Source organism: Lissotriton vulgaris, chromosome 5 (assembly GCF_964263255.1).
Source record: "Lissotriton vulgaris chromosome 5, aLisVul1.2, whole genome shotgun sequence".
NCBI lineage: Eukaryota > Metazoa > Chordata > Amphibia > Caudata > Salamandridae > Lissotriton > Lissotriton vulgaris.
In genome coordinates this window covers 1447090624-1447114588 of record NC_141693.1, presented here as the reverse complement: position 1 = coordinate 1447114588, position 23965 = coordinate 1447090624, and the positions used below count along the sequence as shown (strand labels likewise).

Here is a 23965-nt window from a genome sequence, read left to right as displayed (position 1 = left end):
AAACCTATGCAGAATTTCAGGAGCCCCATGCTATATTTGTCGGCCCTTCCGATTATAAATAATCGCTGGATCCCAATTAGGGGTGAGAAGCTGATTCAACGTTCACTTACCAAGTACGGCATTAGTACAGTTAGGGACCTATTCCCTGGCGGTCACATATTCTCAGTGGTAACAGAGAAAAGTTTCAGCACGGCCTCCTTTATGGATAAATTTGTTCTGAAATAGATACGCTGGGCATTGAGAGAAATTATGCCCACATTCCCTCTTGAACCCGACTCGTTCATCCCACTTACCATTATCATCTCCAAATTGTATAGAGCGTGTGCCACAGCTGTCCCCTTAGATTACACCAAGATCCGTGCAGACTGGGAGGTAGACCTGGGGCATTCCATTCTAGACGACCAATAGGCTGAGTGCTGCGCACAGACCAAAAATGTCTCCCTGAACAGCCGCGACAAATTAATTCATTTTAAGTTCTTGCGACGCATTCGCATCACCCCAGAGATATCCCACAGAATAGATTCTAGCAGACCCCATTGTTGTTTGAAATGCGGGGCTCCGCATGCAGACTTTGCACACCTCACTTAGAACTGCACTAAGACCCATACCTACTGGGAGGCAGTGTTTAATTAGTACATTAGGGAAGATGGTGGAATTGGAATTCACACCTACACCTGAGTTAGCCCAATTGGGTTACGTGGCCAACTTCACTAAAGGGGTCCGGAAATTCATTGGCCTGCTATTGGCGAAAAGAGAGATTGCCATTAAATGGGGACGCAAATCAGCACCCCCATTAAAGAGATGGTTAAACAGCTTAACATAATGCAACACGAACAGTGAGCTGTACGCTAGCACATTACCATGCGCCTCATGCCTGAAAGACATCTGGGGACCATAATAATTGATACTTTTTGTTATGCTTTTGATGTATTGGTTGCTTTTCCCAGTTATCTATCTACCAACAGGTACCTTCAAAACCAAGGAGCGGTTTCCTTCTCAGGGGATGGAACTCTACCACATTTCTATGATCACACGCCTTGTGGTTCAGGATGCAGGTGACACTACGACGTCATACCGTATGCCACATTTTGCAATATGTGGTGTAATTGTGTATGATTTTTGGATTGCAAAGGGCCCGTCAAAACCCTTAGCTGTGGTGTCACTGCAGCTACTGCATTGTTTATGGCTACTTGAAAGGAAGCCAGGTGGAGATGAGAGGAGGAGGAGAGGGTGGAGAGGCAGAGAAGAGAGTGAGACACCTAGAATGGCATCTTTATTTTTTTTATAATCTTGGAAGTTCGTAAAGCACAAAAGCCCGAAGGCCGTCGGAGATCCTCACTTATACATTTAGTGTGACAAATATGGCTGTATTTTTACTATCTTAATGAGGCCACTGGGGCTCGTTCTCTTTATTTGCATTATGGCGCTTGGCAACTTCGCTTTGCCGCTGCCATCAGTAGACAATCATATCACACGTTAGTGAGTCGCTTTGTAATTTCTCAAACAAGAGCCACACCTATTAGCGTTGGCGATGCTTGTTTCTTTTCTGCCTGAGGAGAAAGGAAATCGAAGCCGCAGCAACAATTTCCGTTAGAAGATACCGGCGTAAGTTTCGTTTCTTCTGCAAGAAAGAAGTTTGGTGAACGCGGGTGAGATCAGGCAGAAGACGGGAGAGCCCAGCAGAGGACAGCGAGCGAAGGCGGCAGGAGAGCAGCAAGGTAAGAGGAGGCGGCACAGAGCGCTCGCGAGAGGTGGGATGAGGGTCAAGGGACGGGAGCTCCAGGCAGAAGGAAGGAGGAACCAACCAGGGCGCCGGAAAGTTCTTTTCTTGCGTCCCGACGCAAAAGTGCAATTTTTTTATTTATTTATTTATTTATTTATGCGATTTTATATAGCGCGAACTTTACCCGAAGGTGTCAGAGCGCTTTACATAGGACCCAGTTTCAAACATAAGGACTGACGGTACAAAAAGAATTGGCAAATTTTTGACTTACATAAGAACCAGTTGAAAACATACGGACTTAGGATTACATGCGTTATAAAAAGGTACAAACAGAAAAAAATTGCAAATGTACAAGAGATAAAGTCACACAAGGAGGAGATACAAATCGATAAACTCTAGGCATATACTAGTGAAATCTCTATCTACTTAGGGAGGGGATACACATGGATATACTCTAAGAGTCACATAGGAATGGTAGAGAGCAGAGCGGACTCCTGCATAAACTAGTGATTAGCGTTATCTCTATATACATAGGGAAGGGGTAAGACTGGATATACTCTAAGAGTCACATAGGAATGGAAGAGAGCACAACGGTCTACTGCATATACTAGTGATTAGAGTTATCTCTATATACATAGGGAGGGGATACACATGGATATACTCTAAGAGCCACATAGAAATGGAAGAGAGCGCACCGGTCTACTGCATATACTAGTGATTAGAGTTATCTCTATATACATAGGGAGGGGATACACCTGGATATACTCTAAGAGTCACCTAGCAATGGAAGAGAGCACAACGGTCTACTGCATATACTAGTGATTAGAGTTATCTCTATATACATAGGGAGGGGATACACATGGATATACTCTAAGAGTCACATAGAAATGGAAGAGAGCACAACGGTCTACTGCATATACTAGTGATTAGAGTTATCTCTATATACATAGGGAGGGGATATGACTGGATATACAGTCACAGCACCAAGGGAGGGACAGAGAAGGGCAGGAAAGTGAGATAAACCAGAGAGGGAAGCAGATAGTAACAGGAGTCAGTTTTCGTGAACTGTTCGGACAGGGGTTGAATAGTATTAATAATCTGTTTTATGTCATATAAATTAGGTACATTGTACTGAACAGATATGCAAATAAGCCAAAATAGGCACTTATACAGCATCATATGACAAGTATCTATCTACACGAGAGTAGATAAGATAGTGGCTACATAACATAACTTGGACAGTAGTATGAGTGTAACATAGACAGTAGCAACATAACATAAGGCACACCGCAGGTTCATGTTACTTAAGGTAATTTAACAATGATGAAAGCAACCACTGCATATTACAAACCTTAAAATTACATAGAGCACCTACATACCATACCATAAACAAAAGCACCTTAGCGTTACATATAGACAGGAGCAACATAACCATAATATAAACAAACAACAGCACCATAACATTACATATAGGCAGAAGCAATATAACCAGAATATAAACAGCAGCTACACAACATAAAACACAGCAGCTAAATATTACATAACATAACACGAAATAACATAACAAACCGCATCTACATGTTACATAATATAATATAAAACAGCATAACAGACAGCAGCTATATAAGATATAGAGCCGGCAACAATAGATGTAGACAACAGCAACATAATATAACATAGAGAGTAGCAACATAAAATAACGAGACAGCAGCTACATAACATTCCTTAGATAACAGCAGCATAGCATAACATAGACAGGAGCAACCTTTCACAGAATAAACAGGATCGGAACAACATAACATACCGGAGCTATATATAGCATGCCATAATATAACATGAACTGACAGGACAACAGCTACATATTACCAGCTACGTATTACATAACAACATGAAATAACAGGACAGCAGCTACATATTACATAACAGAACATAAAATAACAGAACATATAGCAGCTACATATATAAAATTAAATGACATGACAGCATCTACATTACATAAAATAATATCACTAGGAGGATGTTGGGGTCTATCAACCGTGCTGCTGTGCGATGCTGCAGTGGTCTCCAAGATTTAGGTATCAATTTGTTTACAGGTGCAGTGGCACCAAGACCCACATTTTTTTAAAGAGCCCTCTGCACCCCAGTTATGGATGTTTTTACTACTTAGCCATAGAAGGCAACAGAGGGCCCATATCCCACAGGCTCCTATCCTACTGTGGACACATTCGAGAAAATGCTTAAAATGCATCTTTTCAATATTTAAGCCACTTGCTCTCTCCCCCAGCTCACAGCGCCCGGAGGCTCCTTATGGAGCAGCTGTTGCAATATACAAGACTGTTCCAGTCATTCAATCTCATGCTTGCAGTAGGGCCCGTTACATACTTGCTATTCCACTGGTGCTCGCCGATCCTTAAATAGAAACGAATGGGCAGAGGTGCAGCCTTCAGCTTACCTTCAACCCAGTCCTACACCTCCATCTCTGTCCTCCCAGTAGAGATTGGCCAACTGGTGGTTAGATGTAAAAAGCCAGTTGCAGTGAATTTGCTAATGATGGTGGGGCCCAGGGAAATGGCTCGTGGTGCTATGTTAAAGGACGCACAAACAGAAGGATCAAGGTCTCAGTCATTACACACCTACAACAATTTCAGCCAAGACTGTTGCAAAGCTTCGGTAAATACGCAGTGCAGCCCACTGATTAGTGTTGAGTCAAACAAAAGCTCTGGTGTGAGTCCTCGCACGGCTCATTATCCTCCAACTCTACCTTGAGTCTCACTACATCAAGAAATCAGGGGGCATATTACCAAGCCGCTAAGCGGCGATAATTCTTTCGCCCTATTAGCAAGCTGTCGCTAACTGATGTTAGCGACAGCTTTTAGGCGATAGCGAGCGGTTTGGGGCCCGCTTTGCATGTCAGCGATGTTTATCGCTAATGACATGCAAACTGGGCATACCCAACCAGTTAGCGACTGAAAGCAGTCGCTAGCGTCGCTATCGCCTATTAGTAAGGCAGGCGTAGCTTCGGAAATATTCACGCTAAGCGCGAATATCTCCAGATACTAACACCTGCCCAGACCATTTCTTAGCCATGTTATCCAATGGGAGGTGGATAACATGGCTAAGAGCATTTCGTCGCTAATGCGTGAATATCGCTGTATTCTCAGCGATATTCAAGCATTTCGCCGCTATCGCTGGATATTTTAGCACAATGGAGAAAAACATTGCTAATAGAATGTTTTCTCCGCTAACATATCCAGTGATAGGCAGCGATAAAAAAATCGTCACTAAGCCTATTTAGCGATAAATATCGCTACTTGTTGGTAATATGCCCCCTAGTTTTTTTCAACTCCGAAGCATTTGATCTAATATTTCCTAAATCCTTTTCATTGACAGACGTTTCAATACCTCTAAGCCAATCATCAATTTCTTGAGAAGTGTGACCAAGTTTTTCTTTTAAAAAAAAACCTGTTTTTATTAATTTTCACATTATATCAAGTTATACATTGATTGCTCATATAAATCCAGTTGGTGCTTACTATAGTTGCTTCGTACAAAGCTCAGCTGATCAAATCGACTATCTAATGAACATAAAGTACTGAGAGAGCGCAAACTGACCAAAATGTAGAAATACATCACACTTACACGTAGTAAGCACAAGTCATGAAGAGAAATGCCATGAGTGCTGATAGTATCCATAGTTATATTCTGAAATGTGTAGTTAATATAGAAATTTAAGTAGAAGTGGAACTAATACAGAAATGTGTGAAGCAATACGATTTTATTAAACGTGATTATTCCTGAATCCATGTTGTGTAGCTGCTAAAATGTAAGATGGCATACGGAAACGTTGAACGTGGTAGGCCTCAGGGCCAGAGCTAGGAGGGAGGGGGAAGGTGATTAAATTTCACAATATGGATTGCACTAATGTTTAGTAATAATGAGTAGGCCTTGATTTATAGATGTGTTTACCGAATCAGTAGAATAAGAGTATTAACATGCTAATAATTAAAGAAGAAGTTGAATACTATAAAAATGTTGTAGAGCTGGAAAGCTTTAACGTTGATTTACACATATTAGTCTGGGCCGGGGAATGTTGCAACGCGGTTAGAAAACCATGAGATTTGGGATTTGGCTGCAAATGTCTGTCTGGAAGAGAAAAGGGGGTATTCAATTATTAATAAAATGAATAGAAGCTTGTTCAAGAAATGGACCAGACATGGAGGAGGGTTCCGGAATGTTTAAGGGGTATCAGCGGGCCGGAGAAGAATCTGAGAAGCAAGGTCGACTCTAACCACAAGGCCTCATCATGGAAAAAGCCAGAAGCTACACCACGTGAGGGGCGTCTCACGAGGGGCGTCCTAAATGTTGTTGGATTTTTGTATTAGGGACAGCACCCCTGGGTGGAGTTAGAGCAGAAGCCTGAGGACCCTTTAGAGAGCGGATGGGTAGGCAGAGAGGGGTCATGATTGGAGAACTATAGGTTTTCACCAAGAGTTTGAGAGTGGGTGGCTTCCCTTGGGAGTCATTCACTGCTGACACCTTTTGATAGGTTGAGACCTGGTTAAGTAGGGATACCATCTAGAGCAGGGTAGGGTCAGCCTAACCTGTATTTTATCTCCGGCTGTAAATGACTGACAGATTTCAATATGTGTCTATGCTAATAGCACTATTGTTTTTAGAACTGGTATTGGTAGTTTCTGTTGTTCGTCTGAGGGCTTTCAGAGAACACATGTACGTAGTTGGGCCCGTGTATCTGGTGAATCTCATTTTGAGATGCTTGTATCTGCAACTTATCCTGACTTTATAATAAACCTTTGAAAGCTAGAAGTTGTTTGTGATCCTTTGAAGCAGAGTCCTTTATTGGGAGAACTAACTTGGTAAGAGATGCACTTTCTTCCCTCAATGACAGGCAATAAAGGTTCAGTCGACCAGACCGGGGTTTTAGATCGATAGTGATAAGGTATTGATCAAAATCTCGCCCTTCCAGTTGGTAGCTATAGAGGATGGTTGCCTTCTTGAGGAAGGTGATCTAGGCCAGGTTAGATTACCCCAAGGCCCCTAGAGACCGATGATCGGAAGAACCGCCCGCGGAAGAAGGACCGGATGACGTGAGACAGAAAAGCAGCAGTATCGGTCGAGAGTGAGTATAAAGGGTCATGCGTGCTAGATTGCGGTGTTTTGTATTGTATCGATGTTGTAATGTCTGGCGGAGTTGAATGCCTGTAGAGAGACTGTGGAACAGGTTGTGAGCGCGCGCAACCGGTGGAAATCTTAAGCTCAAGGAGAGCTTAAGTGGTTCGGGTGTATCGGACACTCAGAGTAATTGTTAACCAGTGTGAAGGGGGTCATGAGGTACCAGTGATCACCCGAAGGACCAGATAGGGGGAACGTAAGAGTGAGTGCGTGAGTAACGGACGCTGGCCGGAAGTTACTGTGTGTGTAAAGAACCTATCAGAGAGACGATAGACATCTCGTCAGTTGTGTTGACAATTACAGATAGACTGTGGATGTACAGTCGAGGGAAGTGACCGCTTGGTCGGAAGTAGTCATTTTTCGGTGTATGAATGGGACGCATGCATGACCGCGAGGAGAGCTGAGAAAGGAGGGGTGCTGCTGCGAAGCGGAGACTAGTGACGTCAGAAAGTGCCGCGCTGGGATTGGCCGGCCGGTGAAAGACCGCGCTGCGATAGGCCAGCTAGCAAAGCCGCGCTAAGATTGGTGGATTGACATCAGGAAGTAAATAAAGTATTCAAGCTGGAAATCTTGCGCATAATTATGAAGTGTTTTAAATGGTTAAGAGCGCTGTTTAAAAGAGAACGCAGGGGATCGTATGAAGGGGAAGAAGCCCCGCCGGAGGGTACGCCAGCTCGTTACATGGGGACAAATGTTGGGCTGCACACGATTCTGTGGATCTCAGAGTGGAGTAAGATGACAGATGGAAATGAGGAACTCACGTTCCCGAAGTACGGGACGTTCAGATTAGAGGTGCTACACAGATTAAAAGCAATTATGACCTCTACGAGACCCTTGCCTAGACCAACACAGTTTGAAGCCCTTAATGCATGGATTAGGGCAGCGCATGAGAAAAACATGAACAGACGGCAAGAAAGAGTGAAACGTTCGGTAAGGGCAGTACAGGATGCTAAGTGGGATGAGGATGCTAAAAGATGGAGGGTGCATAACATGGAAGTTAATAAATTATATCCAGTGTTAGAGATGCCCGGGAACAAAAGCCCCCTAGAAGAGGATGACGAGAGCGAGACAGAGGACAGCCTGATAAACAGATTATTGACAGACAGGCCACCTCCGTATAACAGAGCAGGGGGAGATGTCGATAATGGAGAGAAGGGGGGGGGGGCAATGCAGGAGAGCATGGGCCGCTTCCCAGTCTCAATTGGGATCCCGCTGCAAAGAAAGAACTGTCCCAGCCTAGCCAAGTGCAACAGGTGGTCGGGAGGTTTGTGGTGCAAAGAGCGCCAGAAACGGAGTGTGCCACATCCTACGCATTACCTGATGCACTACAGGTACCTGTTACCATAGGTCCTATAGTATCGGTATATGACCCAGACAGGGCTAGAGGGGAAGAACGGGTACGGAGGGACAGAGAAAGAGCAGAGATGGCAAGGAGGAAAGATACGATCAACTCCCCAAGTCAGTTGCCGATACCAAGAGATTGGAGCACCCCAGTACACACAACAGGAGATCTGGGGGACATTAGATGGCCAGAGGATATGAGGGGACCAGGACGGAAATCCTTTCAAGAGTTAAACGAGTACATGAAGAAATGGGATGAGGCAGTTGAGGCTCACAAGAGCATCATAGCGGCGGAAGCTGAAAGGGAAAGTCAGGACAGCAGAGCCCGGACTCACTGCGGGGCTGGAGAGAGCAGTCCGGAGTGGGACGGGAGGGAGAAGGACAGTAGAAGAGTCACCCATTGGGCCCGGAGTGGAGGTAGATCAGACCTGGAAAATGGGGGCCCAGAGAACGGGGGGGTGTCTCGCCCAATACATAGTGAAGAAGACAGGAGGGCTCGGGAGTACAGGGACAGCTTTAAGTGTATCCACTGTGGGCCCAGCAGGAGAGAACAGAGTGGGAGTTGCGAGAGGCCGCACCATAGTCCCTGTGACGACGGACATGAGCGCAGTCCAGGGAATATGGGAAACCAGGAAGGATCGTATCAGATACTAAGTGATACGAGGCCAAGAGAGAATGGAGACCGAAGGGAGGATAACAGAGAGTCCTACTGTGAGAAGAGAGGAGAGAATGGACAAAGTAAGATAGGGGGTAACAGGCCCGTGTTCCATCACCTTCCAAGATCGGATGGCCGAGCATGGGATCTGGAGAGATGGGAACAAGAGAGAGCACTCCCCAACTCTCCCGAACCCAAACGTAGGGCCCGGAGTTGGGATGGGAGAGATACCTGTGAACCTCCCTCGAAGGAGTTATTGCGAGCAGAAATAAAAGCCAAAAGACTCGATGTCTCCAGCTTAAAGTCAGATCTGGATGACATGGTAGACGGTACCCTGCCCTTAGAAAGAATGGACATGTATGAGCAGGATGAAATTCTGTTCATGGCAAAGGACGTAACTCGAAAGGCGAGAGCAACCCATGAGAAATTAGTCGAACTAGCAGGCAAATATATGGTAGACCTGTCAAGGACCAAAGCATTACAGGGCAACCACAGGCTACATTACACAGACCGAGATCTAGATGAGAGGAGAACCATCGGATTGAAAACACACATAAGGGAACTGATCACTGGAATAAGGACATGGAGGGCCCTAGATAAGTGGGAAGAGAGGTGGTCCAAGAGAGGGACCGTCAGGAGAAGCACACTTGGGATGACACCAGGAGGACAGCAGGGAGTAGAGACATACCCTTTGAGGGAAGTCGCAAATGGGACCTATGTCCACGTCCCTTGGAGTAGGGGGGATTTAGCTGCTTTTACCACCTCTTTCCCCAAACTGCGGGAAAACCCAGTGGAGTGGTATAAGCAAGTTGAGAGATTCGTAAAAATCTCAAAGGTCCTATGGATAGATTTGAACACGCTGTTTGACATAGTAGTGCCAGGGGATTTGTGGACCGCATGCAAGGTTAGCGCTGAGTGGCCCACCATAGAGCCAGAGAGAGATGCTAGGACTAATGGGCCGTCCGAGAGTGTGATGGCAAAGTTCGAGAGAGTATTGACTTGGCTGAAAGATAAAGTGCCAATGCAGGACATAGATTGGGTAAAAATTGACCGAACAAGACAGGAACCCAAAGAGACAGTTCACGAATACTACGAGAGATTGCTGAAGGCGTTTAAACAGTATAGCGGTCTAGATGTCATGGATCCGAAGGACATAGGGCAGTTTGTGTCCAAATTCATTTTGGGGCTGAGACCGGATATTAGTTTAATGATACAGCAACACTTGATCTGTTGGCAAAATAAACCCCTAGACGAAATACTGAGGTATGCCAGGTACTGCTGTGATGAGATAGACTCCAAGGCTAAGAAACTAAAGGAGAAACTGATGGTGGTACAGATGCAGGCAGCAGGGAAGGGGGGACAGCAGCAACAGCAACCAGGAACAGGTACTGGAGGAAAGAAACAATACAGCCAGAACAAGGGCAATGAGGAGAACTCCACCTTTAGACCCAGGATAGATATAGCTGCCTTAAAGAAAACAACTAGGTGCCACCAGTGTAACGAGGTGGGACATTGGAAACGCGAGTGTCCCTATAATGTGGAGATAGGAGACCAAGAGGTAGAAGAGGAAGAGACCCAGAGTGTGCCTACAAGAGGGGTAACGCAATACCAGGGAAAGGTGCTCAAAGGGGGGGGGCCACCTCCCCGAGCTCAGTTCCCGCAGCCACCCAGAGTAGGGACCATGGGTAAGACGTATAGACAGATGCCCCTGTTTGTCGGAGGAGAGGAATGCTATTATGTGGACCCACTAACTGGACAGAGAGTGGAAAGGGATGACTGCACCCTTGGGGCAGCCCTGGAGGTAGACCAGAGGGGACCCTATGTTGAGGCTGAAGTGGCAGGGTTCCCCACGACATTTCTAGTGGACACAGGAGCCACTCGATCCACGATCAGGTCGGCCGCAGTGCCAGGCCTGCCCATGTCTGGGGAGACCATACAAGTGGTGGGGGTCGCTAACAAGAGAATGACCAGTCCTCTGACTGAACCCGTGCAGGTGAAAATAGGGAAGTACAGTGATGAACATCAGTTTGTGGTTTGCGATTCTAGTCCTGTATGTCTGCTAGGAAGAGACCTTTTGTGCAAATTGAACTGCACTATATACTGTACCCCGCAAGGAGTGGAGGTACTGACTAATGATGATGATGCAGACTTTAAAGTCGCAAATTCCAGAATATGTGTGGAGTTGTATCCCACTCTGACAGTAGACGAGCTCCCCTGGGATTTGAGAGAGACAGTTGCTCCAGAAGTGTGGGATTTCACTGGGGAAGAGATTGGGTTGGTGAAAGGGGTGGACCCAGTGAAAATTGTAGTGAAACCACATGCTGAGTTCCCAAGAACCCCTCAGTATAAATTGACTCCAGAAACGATTGCAGGCATAAAACCCGTGATTGAGTCCATGATTAAGCAGGGAATACTGAAGGAAATCGTGGGTAGTCCATGTAACTCCCCGATTATGGGTTTGCAGAAACCAAATGGGAAATTTCGGATAGTGCAGGACCTCAGAAAGATTAATAACATAGTCGTTTCGTGTTGTCCAGTGGTACCGAATCCATCAGTGATACTGTTTCAGATACCGTTCCAAGCAGAATGGTTCACTGTAATTGATCTTTGCCAGGCTTTCTTTTCGATCCCTTTGGACGAAGAAAGCCATTTTCTTTTCGCATTTAAGCTGGAAGGTCGCGTCCTAACATGGTGTCGTATTCCTCAGGGGTATACAGAGAGCCCATCGATCTTCAACCAGCTCCTGAAGAGAAATCTTGAAAGTCTAGTGCTGCCCCAGAGGTCAGTTCTGGTCCAGTACATAGACGACCTTCTTGTGGCGTCAGAAACAGAAGAAGCTTGCAGGGAAGACTCTATTGCATTGTTAAACCACCTAGCTGAAAATGGGCATAAGGTGTCCCCGGGAAAATTACAGTACTGCCTGACAGAGGTACAGTACTTGGGACACAGAATTGAGAAAGGTAAACGAAAAGTGTCACCAGACAGGATAGAGGCCATCATGAAGATGAATGCGCCTAAAACACAGAGAGAAGTCAGGATGTTTCTAGGAATGGTGGGATATTGCCGACAGTGGATTGCAAACTTTTCACTGAAAGCAAAGCCCTTGCAAAAACTGACGCACAAGGAGGTGAGTGATCCGGTACCATGGGACAAAGACTGTTTGATGGCGTTCCTGCAGCTGAGAGAGGACTTGTGTCGTGCTCCGGCTCTGGGAATGCCAGATTACGATAAACCATTCTTGCTCTACTGCTGTGAGAGAGAGGGATGCGCGCTGTCTGTGTTGGCCCAAATTCATGGGAATGCCCGTAGACCAGTCGCTTATTTCTCGGCTACTTTAGACCCAGTAGCCGCAGCGTTGCCCGGATGTCTCAAATCCGTTGCCGCAACAGGTGTCAGCATTGAGAGGTGTGAAAATATCGTGATGGGGCACCCGTTAGAGGTGCATGTGCCCCACTCTGTTGAATTGTTGATGACCAGGACCAAAACACAGCATCTGACGAACAGCAGGCTCACGCGCTATGAGCACGTCATTCTTGCTGCAGAGAACGTGACCCTCAGGAGATGCTCTGTTTTAAATCCTGCTACCTTGATGCCACTTCCAAACGATATTGAGGATGATGATGAATGTACAGACCATGACTGCCTCGATGTGACTGAACTATGCACCAAACCAAGACCCGACATCGTAGATGAGCCACTGACCGACCCAGATGAAATTTTCTTTGTCGATGGCTCATGTGTAAGAGACGAAGTTGGGCAGTTGAGAGCAGCTTACGCTGTTTGTACAATTACTGGAGTAGTGGAAGCTGGATGCCTGGAAGGAGTACACTCCGCTCAGGTAGCCGAGATTATTGCCCTGACGTGTGCCTGCCTGGCAAGCAATCAAATCCGAGTCACCATATACACTGACAGTCAATATGGTTACGGGGTAGTTCATGATTACGGGCAGTTGTGGTCTCAAAGAGGTTTCATGACCTCTTCAGGCTCTCCCATTCGCAATGGAGAGTTTGTGCGCCTGTTGTTAGAGGCGTTGCAATGTCCAGCAGGTATCGCAGTTGTGAAGTGTACCGCACATACCAGAAATATGGACTTCGTGTCACAAGGCAATAGATATGCCGACGAAGTCGCGCGGTATTGCGCGGAAACAGGGTACTCTTTCACAGAGGTGGAAGTGGGTGGAATAAATGTAAGGACTGAATTAGCTATGATATTGGAAACTGTTGATACTTGGGACGAACTGAAGGAGATGCAAGAGAATGCTCCTGACTGTGAAAGAGAAACATGGCAAAAGGCAGGATGTGTGATGGGTGAGGCCCATTTCTGGGTCTCAGCAGATGGCAGAGCAGTGTTGCCCAATGAGATGGTGAGCCCAATGGCCCGACACATACATGGTCCTGTCCACTTAGGAAGAGATGCTATGCTGAGAGTGTTTAGACAGACCTGGTACAACCCCAAGTTCAGAGTAGCAGCCGAAGCAGTGTGCCAGCGTTGTGTGACGTGCCAGCAGTTGAATGTAGGGAAAAAGACACCAGTTGCACTGAGCCACATTGGGAGGTCAGGAGGTCCATTCAATCGAATGCAGATAGATTTTATCGAAATGCCAAGGTGCAGCCGCCTCCGTTATATCCTGGTGGTTGTTTGCGTTTTCTCCAGATGGGTTGAGGCATATCCTACACGCAGGTGCGACACCCTCACAGTAGCTAAGATACTGCTTAGGGAGCTTATCCCGCGCTTCGGGGTGCCGGCCTCTTTGGAATCGGATAGGGGAACGCATTTCAACAGCTCGCTTGTGAAAATGATTTGTGCAGCTTTGAACATAGATCAGAAACTACATTGCAGTTATCGACCAGAAGCTTCAGGAATTGTGGAGCAAATAAATGGCACCATCAAGGCCAGAATTGCAAAGGTGTGTTCATCAACATCCTTGAGTTGGCCTGATGCGTTGCCATTGGTCCTTATGAGCCTCCGTAGTACCCCGGATAGGAGAACGGGTTTGTCTCCTCATGAGGTGTTGATGGGAAGAGCAATGAGGTTACCTTCTGTCCCAACTGCTGCACTGATTAGCATCACAGATGATATGATCCTGGACTATTGTAAGGGGCTGTCTGACGCCATTCATTCTGTGTCCCTTCAGGTGCAGGCTGCCGAGGTACCATCGTGCCAGGACCCGTGTCATGACTTGCTTCCTGGGGACTGGGTCCTGGTGAAAAAACACGTGAGAAGCAGCTGCTTGGATGTTCGTTGGCGTGGGCCCTTCCAGATCATCCTGACCACAAGCACGGCAGTGAAGGTGGGAGGCCTGCCCAACTGGATCCACGCGTCCCACACGCGGAGGGTTCCAGCACCTCTGGAAGAAACAGCTCCTCTCTCGGATAGACGTCCAGCAGCGGACCGAGAAGCCATAGAGGGGGCTAGCCAAGCTGTAGAGGTGCCAGCGGAAGCGAGGAACGAGTCTGACCAAGCTGAGGACGGTCAGTACAGCAGCGAGACAGACGACGCTACTGAAGGAGAAGGTAGCTGGGAGTACGAGTCAGACGCTGACAGGTCTGACAGAGAGCGTGAAAAAACAAGAAGAAGACGGAGTAGAAGGGTACGTGGAGAAGCTGATTGGCCGCAAAGAAGGAGCTCTAGCCTAAGGTCAACTCCGGAGAGAACCCTTCCTCCGATATCAGAAGACTCAGACCCAGAAGAAGGTGCTCAGGGCGCTGGAGCACCGGAGTTGAGGAGGTCAAGAAGAGTGCGTGTGCCTAACAGAAGATACTCCACCCCTGAGTGGACATATCTGGCGACAGATGGCTTCGAAACCAGTGACAGGGAGGATCCGAGCGGTGGTAGTGTCCAGTTCTGAGCCCATCGTAACAGTGGAGATACGACTGTTAGTACCCGGAGTTGAACAAGAAGGGTCACTGACATTCATGCTCCCCCGACCTCCCCGCCTCAGCAAGTTAAAGCACATGTTTCTCACAGAATTGCAATTCCCCGATTTTGGTACAAAGATATCAGCCCCAGAAGAGCACAATCTTCGTATGGAAATATTGAATTTTGCTATCGAAGCTGCAGGCGAGCGCCTGATAGTGGATGCTTAAAAGACTTTGTAAATAAGCGTGAAGAAAAGAAGATTACCTAGCGCCTAGGAAGCAGAGAATCTTAGGGACTTTCCCTGAGTTGATGGAGAAGGGCTAGGGTTGTCTGTATTTGAACTAAAAGGAACTTTTGCGGAAAGGGTTGTCAGCTTCCAGTTGCGTGGTTCTCAAGACAAAAGGAGTAAAGAGACTGTAAAGGAACGGAAAAAGAAAGGAACTTTGTGCTGAGTTACGAGAGAGCCACACTATCTGACGAAATGGAGGCCGGTACCCAGAATCGCAGAGCGAAATGTATAATAGGTACACTAATAGTAGGAGTAATAATATTAATAGCTTTAGTAGTAACAGTCTCTTATGTAAAGGGACATGAGGAAGAGGCAAAGGTAACTGATGTGACATCTGTAGAGGCGCTTACACCCACCGTTGCTGGTGAGAAAGGGGAAAACACACAAGAAAAAGCGTTATTAGCTGCAGAAGCCCGCAGGTTACACGTGGATGAGTCCCAAGGTGACTTTAGGTCAAATGCTTATGCTAAATTATTATATGAATACGTGGATGCCATGGAGGTCAAGGACTGTTACGTCTGCATGCAGTTGCCGGCGTCTGTAGATGAAGGCATTCAATATCATCACCTCCCGCTGACATATGGCATTACATGCAGCTTGTTGCTTAGTATATTTTATGGGAGAGATAGTTTTGAATACTATTTCTCCAATTACGATGCAGTGTTACCAGAAGTCCCAAATTATAAACAAATGAATAAATGGGACTACTGGAAGAGTGAAGACAGGTTGGCAAAGTTTTTCATTCCTTGGATTACTTTAGATACTTCACATGCCCGCAGAAATAACCTGACATGCAAGGTGTCAGAAGTCGAGAAAAAGTTCATAGGGCAGGTGGATGATCGGAATAGGAGACAAAAGATTTTGAAAAAATCAGGACAATGGAAAACAGATTGGACCGAGGAAGAAAAGGCACACAAGAGAAAGGGTAGTAGTGGTCCAATAGCTTTAGATAGAACGCAGAGAGGAAAGTTATGTCTTCATAGAGCCAAAACGTATTATGAAAATGTATACGTGGGAGAAGTTAGCTGTGAACATGCTTTCAATTTAGAGTACTACACCAAGGACTTCCTGAAGGGAATGCAAGTGATTCCAAATGTATATTTCGTATGTGGAAGAAATGCCTACGTGAGGCTACCTGATAATTGGTATGGCTCATGTTACTTGGCAATTATCTTCCCTAAAATATATCATGCCCAAGACTTAGAGATCATCGAGGGCAAGACATCATCAAGGGGAAGGAGAGATGTAGGAGGTGTAGAAATGGTTGGAGATGTCTTTGGGGCTGTGTTCCCTCTTCTGGGATTAATTCTTAATGATGTTAAAATTAGACGACTAGCAACAGTCGTAGACAGGTTGTCTGCCAGCACTGCTCAGTCCTTAATGCTGGTAGAAGGAGAGATGCAATCGATAAGGGCTATGGTCCTCCAGAACCGTCTTGCATTAGATGTCCTATTAGCAAAAGAGGGCGGAGTCTGTAAGGCTTTGAAGGTCCAGGAATGTTGCACTTACATTCCAGACAATTCGAAGCCCCTTGAAAAAGTTATTAGGAACATAACTGATATTCACAAAGAGATCGAAGACCTGAGCAGAGAAAATGTCTGGGAAAAGGTGGGTCAAGGAATAAGTGAAGCTGGAGGTTGGCTCACCACCTTAGGCAAAAGCTTTGTGTGGAAAATACTAAAACCTATCATCATAATATTGATCTGTGGGATCGTGTTATGGGGTTTGGTGAGGGTATTCAAATGGTACAGAGCAAGAAGGTCAGCGAGGGCTCAGAGAAAACAGCTGCAGAGATTGGCTGCCATACAAGATAGTCAGTACCGGAGTCTGAGGGCTCTGGAAACACAGAAACGAGTTATGCTAGCAATCACTGCAGTTTAATATTAATGATGACCCCGAGAGGTCATCAAAGGGGGGAACTGAGAGAGCGCAAACTGACCAAAATGTAGAAATACATCACACTTACACGTAGTAAGCACAAGTCATGAAGAGAAATGCCATGAGTGCTGATAGTATCCATAGTTATATTCTGAAATGTGTAGTTAATATAGAAATTTAAGTAGAAGTGGAACTAATACAGAAATGTGTGAAGCAATACGATTTTATTAAACGTGATTATTCCTGAATCCATGTTGTGTAGCTGCTAAAATGTAAGATGGCATACGGAAACGTTGAACGTGGTAGGCCTCAGGGCCAGAGCTAGGAGGGAGGGGGAAGGTGATTAAATTTCACAATATGGATTGCACTAATGTTTAGTAATAATGAGTAGGCCTTGATTTATAGATGTGTTTACCGAATCAGTAGAATAAGAGTATTAACATGCTAATAATTAAAGAAGAAGTTGAATACTATAAAAATGTTGTAGAGCTGGAAAGCTTTAACGTTGATTTACACATATTAGTCTGGGCCGGGGAATGTTGCAACGCGGTTAGAAAACCATGAGATTTGGGATTTGGCTGCAAATGTCTGTCTGGAAGAGAAAAGGGGGTATTCAATTATTAATAAAATGAATAGAAGCTTGTTCAAGAAATGGACCCGACATGGAGGAGGGTTCCGGAATGTTTAAGGGGTATCAGCGGGCCGGAGAAGAATCTGAGAAGCAAGGTCGACTCTAACCACAAGGCCTCATCATGGAAAAAGCCAGAAGCTACACCACGTGAGGGGCGTCTCACGAGGGGCGTCCTAAATGTTGTTGGATTTTTGTATTAGGGACAGCACCCCTGGGTGGAGTTAGAGCAGAAGCCTGAGGACCCTTTAGAGAGCGGATGGGTAGGCAGAGAGGGGTCATGATTGGAGAACTATAGGTTTTCACCAAGAGTTTGAGAGTGGGTGGCTTCCCTTGGGAGTCATTCACTGCTGACACCTTTTGATAGGTTGAGACCTGGTTAAGTAGGGATACCATCTAGAGCAGGGTAGGGTCAGCCTAACCTGTATTTTATCTCCGGCTGTAAATGACTGACAGATTTCAATATGTGTCTATGCTAATAGCACTATTGTTTTTAGAACTGGTATTGGTAGTTTCTGTTGTTCGTCTGAGGGCTTTCAGAGAACACATGTACGTAGTTGGGCCCGTGTATCTGGTGAATCTCATTTTGAGATGCTTGTATCTGCAACTTATCCTGACTTTATAATAAACCTTTGAAAGCTAGAAGTTGTTTGTGATCCTTTGAAGCAGAGTCCTTTATTGGGAGAACTAACTTGGTAAGAGATGCACTTTCTTCCCTCAATGACAGGCAATAAAGGTTCAGTCGACCAGACCAGGGTTTTAGATCGATAGTGATAAGGTATTGATCAAAATCTCGCCCTTCCAGTACCATCGTGTTTTTTCCCCTTCCATTAGCCATATACAGCTCGTTTTTTGTGATTTTTAACACTTTATTACATTTATAACATTTTGCTCATTTTTTCAAAGCTGTACAATTTCTCAAAAGTGTGTGTAACTTGTTTTTCGCTTCCATTTTTTTCCGTCTATAATTATAAATTCAAACAGGGTAAACCTTGTGTAGGGATAAAAAAAATAAAGATAACAGGTGTTAAAAGCTGGCTATTATTCTGGGTTTTATTGGTTTCGCCTGGGCACCTTGGCTCTTGTGTGAATGTTTGTACATAGTCAATGACTATGTCATAGTGTTATTTGGGCTGCGAGGGGGGCCACCTGTTGTTGCCGTCTGTTCTATCTTTGCTGTTTCAGGTGTAATTGTTTTAACCTAATTCTATTTCCTTTCTCTTACTTTTATGGAGTCAACGTTATTGTTGGGGGCGATGAGGGTCCGTCTCTGTTTTGGACACGGGACAACTCAGTTAGAATCACATCCCAGCAATTGGCAATTGGGATCTTACGTCGCCCCAGTGTGTCTTGTCTATGAAGCGATATGCTCTCTGCCTTAGCCAAAACGATCATAGAGCGTCTACACATTTCTATGTGCCGGGGATGCAGAGCCTTACACTTTCTAGTGATCAGGCTTTTTGCAGCCACAATCCCTAGGTTGAGGAAACGGGACGTTACCTTATTAATACGGTCCATGCGGTAAATGTAATATGTATTTGTGCCATTCTGGGGATAGGACTCTGTGCAGTGTGCCAAATCCTCTGCTATCGCTTTCCAGTTTTTTGTTAGAGCAGGGCATTCCCAGAGCATGTGTAATAGATCTGCTTCTTTGAACGAACATCTGGGGCATTGATCGTCTTGACGCTTGAAGTACTGGTTAATCTTTGCTGGTGTGAGATATGCTCTGTACATAATAAATAATTGAATCTTGAGCACAGGCGTATTTCTAGGGACGTGTGTGTGGCTCTGTAATATTGAGGACCATTCTGAATTTCAAAACTGTCGGCTCATCTCAGTTTCCAAATGTTGTCTTAGAGGCGTCAGATCAGCAGCTGTATGGTGCCGTAGTGAGGCTGTAAACCACTTGATCAAGTGACCTCCCTGACCGATGACGTGTATATTGCATGGTAAGGTGTGTGACCGGTTCCGCAGATAAGTCCCTCCATGTGGTTGCAAGTGCTGCCATGAGTGAACAATGCAATAAGAATTGTCCAGGTGGTAATTCCTCTTCTTCCACATGTGAAGTGTGCTGTTAGAAATGGGATTTCTGGTTGGCTAAGGCTTGCGCCAAAGCCAGGCAGAAACCACCACTCTAGTTAGGGCAAGGAAGTTACAATCAAAAGATAACCCCTGCTCATCCCCTTGGCTACCTGACACGAGCAGTAAGGCTGATCCCGGAGGCAATGTGTAAAGCATTTGCGCACGCACCAACCAGCAACAACATCCCAGGCCCCCCACAAAAGGAACTCCACACAAGGTTATATAAAAAATAGCCTTTGTATTCTCAAAACACATCAGATAGTAATCACACCATATGCATTGTGCCAACTGGCACGGGCAATATTTACAAGGGATTATGTACACCTGACAGGGCCACATGGACCACTGTCAGCATTAGCACTTGGTAAAAATAGATAACTTGGTCAAGGTGAACTAAATCATAAACATACAAGTAAAAATAGGTCATAGAACGTACAGCCAGTAAACACTGATAATCACTGCACTTGCAACAGTCTGTGCCATGAAATCCATCATGCACAGTATCCCACCAGTCTAACTACATAAGACCCTCACCACCTAAGTAAACCTTACCCTAGGGGCGTAAATCACACAGGGAAGTATAATCTCCCTAACATAAACCTAAACAGGTAAAACAACCTCCTATGCATAAATCATATCTAGAGGCATCACACAGGGTGGTCAAAACATACTATACACAGTACATTTCCTAACACCCATAAATCACATTTAGCACATAAACCACATTAGGGCCTGCGCCCTATAAATGTAACAACCCCTCCGGCCAACTGACCATCTAGGAAGGGGCTCAAATGCCCTATGTCTACAGAGTCAGGGCTGCTGCCTAAGCAGCGAAAGTCCAGGTTGCGCCACTGCACCAAGCCTAAACGTTGCAGCTGCCCACTACTTGCTGGGCAGCTAGGGACAATGAACAGGGCCTAAACGCTGCAGCTGGCACTAAGTGCTGCGCAGATGTGGAAGGCTTGGCACTTCTGTGCCACTTTTGTCCCTAGAAAGAAAAACCTAAACGGTGCATCTGCCCACTACTTGCTGGGCAGCTGTGAAGGTTAGAAAATGTGGCATGGGCTCTCAGTAGCCCTTTAAACAAATTGCGCCAAACTGAGCCATCTGGCTCTAAAAACAAACATGTGTCCCCTAGTGAACTGTGGGGGGAAGGACATGGGCCTTTAAAAGAGATATGATCCACGTTGAAGCCACCTAGGCTCTAAAAGTAATGTGACCCCAGGAGCTATTTAGGCTCTGAAAATAATGGGGGGGCTTCGCTTGAGCCCTCAGGCTCTAGACAATAATGGGGGCGGGGGAGCCACCTAGGCTCCTGAAGAAAACATGCCCCCTGTCGTAGGTCTCTTGGGGCAAGAACACGGGCCCCTCTGGCCCTCGGGCCCCTCTTGGGGCCCTTTAAATAGATGTGGCCATCGTTGACGCCCTCGGGCTCGGGGAAGGACTGCGTCAGCGTTGGAGCGGCCCGCTGCCATCTGGGGCTGCTCTTGGAAATGTACGGTGCCTTGAAGACCCTAGGAACCCGGAGCCCCGCTTACCGGCTCTCACAGCTGCCAGTCTCTTCTCTGTGCGGCTGCATGCGGCCTCCGGGGGCTCCCCTCACTTCGGGGAGTCCCGCCACACCATTGCTCCGGGATGGGGCGCAACAGGCGCCTTTTTACCCGGTCCCCCGTCTCGGGACCGGGACTTTGGAAAATAGAGCCCGCGGGGCTCTGTGCAGCTTCTCCCCGGCCACGGGGGGAAGCGAAAATGACGCACCCTGGGCCCGCCCCGAGTCAGGCAAGGCCGCCTGGCTTCCGGGTCGAGCCGGGGCAGCACCGGCAAAAGTTTTAGAGCGCGCCTTGGGCCGCGGCGGTTCATCGTGGGGTGGGCACCCGCCTTTGTAAATATTGAAAGGAGAGGGGTGGCACCCGTATTAGATGAAAAGAAAGGCAAATGCAGTGTGGGCACCTGCATTAAAATATAAAAATAAGAAGGGTGGGCACCCGAACAAATCAAACACGAGCCCCATACAGCGGAGTAGGCTCCCGCTATTAAGAACAAGAGAACCACAAAACGAACCGGGCACATTGCAGGGTAGGCACCTGCGCACCACGAGCAGGACAGTTCAAAACAAAGCGCTTCCCAGGCGCTAAGGGAGACAGAAACCCTAGCCCAACAAAGCAACTGAGGCAAAAGGGCTCCAAGAAATCCTGGGCATCAGGGGGGCAATGCAGGGCCCAGGGGCCAGCACACAGGGCACTCCAGCAAGGAGACAGCCACCATGGCGGTCCCTCCTGGGCCCCACTAGCAGCAAGCCCCCTCCTGTTAGGACCCAAGCAAGAACTCCAGGTATCCAGGCAACCAGGGGCTGAGCAGGGCCCAGGGAGGCAAGCCTTCCCCTGGGTCCCAGCAGCAGCACGCCCCTGGTAGATTCAAGCCAGGAAAAAATGTAAATGTAAAAATGTAAATGCCATTTGTAAAGCGCACAGCTACCTCCAACAGAGGTGTCCCAGCGCTGTCCGTATACCGCTTAGGAACCCTTCCTGGTTTTTCCCTGTGGAATGTTCACTCCTGGGCACCCCCAAGGTGAAGCCAGGCATCACAACGCTGTTGGAGCCGTTGTGGAGATTAAGCAAGCTATTGCCCAGAGTTGCAGAGTGGGACCCATGATTAGAATAGGCACCGAGGCGAGAATTATCAGGTCCGAGGAAATTGAGCCCAAGACCCGCTCCCGGACCAGACCTCTGCATCAGGGTTTGCCGCTCTAACCATTTGAGCCACACTTCCCCACAAGAACATTTACTTGGGGTCACAGCCCCTCTTTTATACACATAAATCCTTTGTTGTCAAAGGTGCAGGCAAGGGCGAACCAGATGCAACTGGTTCTTAAGCATTTTGTTTTGCTCAGCCCCTCTGCCTATTCACAGGATGGGTCAGGGACATCAGACACAACACAGGGGGTGGAGCCAGTATTGTGGAGGGAAGGCCCAGCCCTATTCAGGTCCCAGGTGCACTCCTCCCTCCCATCAACATGCAGATCTCTCCATTCACCACAGGGGCAGACCCATCCTGACTCCTGAAGCCAAGGCACACCAACCAGCTCCAGCCAATCACAAGCCAGACAGTCAATTCACATTCACTGCACCGACATTCTAACTTCTAGAAGTGGCACTTCCACACTAGACACAATAAATCTGCACACATCATCGTGCAGCATTTAATCTTACGAGTTCGCACATACCAAACTTGACCCTGCACTCCCCACACATCAGGAACTACCATGGACCTACATATTCCCCATGCATTCCTATGGGAGGGCAGGCCAATCTCACCACACGCACTCAGAGAGCGCACACACTTTACACTGTGACACAGTGCCAAAGTGCGCAAAGACCAGAAATCACTATAATTATGTAATATTAAAAGGCAAAAAGTTCAGGGGTGAACCTGCCAGAAGGGCCAAGTCCAACATGTGTGAACACAGCGCCCCTTCGAACTATAAATCTCCTATGTCTTGGATTCCTGCTTCCGGCCTGTGCTGTAATTCTGTAGCTGAGGTGACTGTTTTGCCCCTTGGAGTTCCTTCTAGTGGGAGGGTGGACATTTATGTGCCCCTCGCTGCAGTAATGAGTCTGGAGGTTTAGTTCTTGCATAGGGATGGAAAAGCTTCCGCAGGTATGGGAGTTGCTCGGGTGGGAGCGTGGTCGCCATATCTTCTCTTTGCCTATCTGCCATCCATCTGGCCACCTACTGCAGTTGGGCAGCCAGGTAATACTGTTCCAGATTTGGGACCGCTAATCCGCCTTGGTTGATTGGTAGATACAATTTTCTAACTGCCACACAATGTCTTGATCTGTGGAAAAATAAGCCTTTTTAGGGGGTCACTGCTGCAGGGGTTCACCCTTATCAGTCCACTGGTCCTTAAACCAACAAGATAGAGATTGGCACAGAGGCTGGAATATCAAAAAATACGTTTATTAATCACTTATGAGTGGGACTACATCGATACAGCACCCTCGGGCACTGTATGAGATAGTACAAGTAATACAGAGACCATGGTATTTATATACCTTGTTTGTTGCTGAATAAGCATGGAGACTCAAAGAGGAGGTACAAGCATGTACAAGAATACCTGTCGACTAACATGGGCAGACAAAAACCTCTTACTCAGCAAAGTGGGAGGGAACATAGGACAGCTAATCAGTTGAAACAGCCTGACAGTTACATTCTAAAGCAGGTGCATTCTAGCAGCTACAGGCCTATCTGAGCATGTGCAGTGCTCTGGCTCAGTGCTGAAGGAGTTAACTACAGTTGATGTCTCAAGCAGGATAGGAAGAC

General features: G+C 46.7%; 1 pseudogene across 1 annotated transcript in view; it reads left to right on the top strand.

Annotated features, from left to right (window-relative positions):
• The first annotated feature begins 1641 nt into the window (after positions 1 to 1641).
• Positions 1642 to 23965, top strand: part of LOC147712720 (histone-lysine N-methyltransferase SMYD3 pseudogene) — a 36642-nt pseudogene continuing 14318 nt past the window's right edge. The window contains exon 1 of the transcript XR_015295766.1: positions 1642 to 1718. The product of XR_015295766.1 is annotated as a histone-lysine N-methyltransferase SMYD3 pseudogene (transcript). The remainder of the gene's footprint in view (positions 1719 to 23965) is intronic.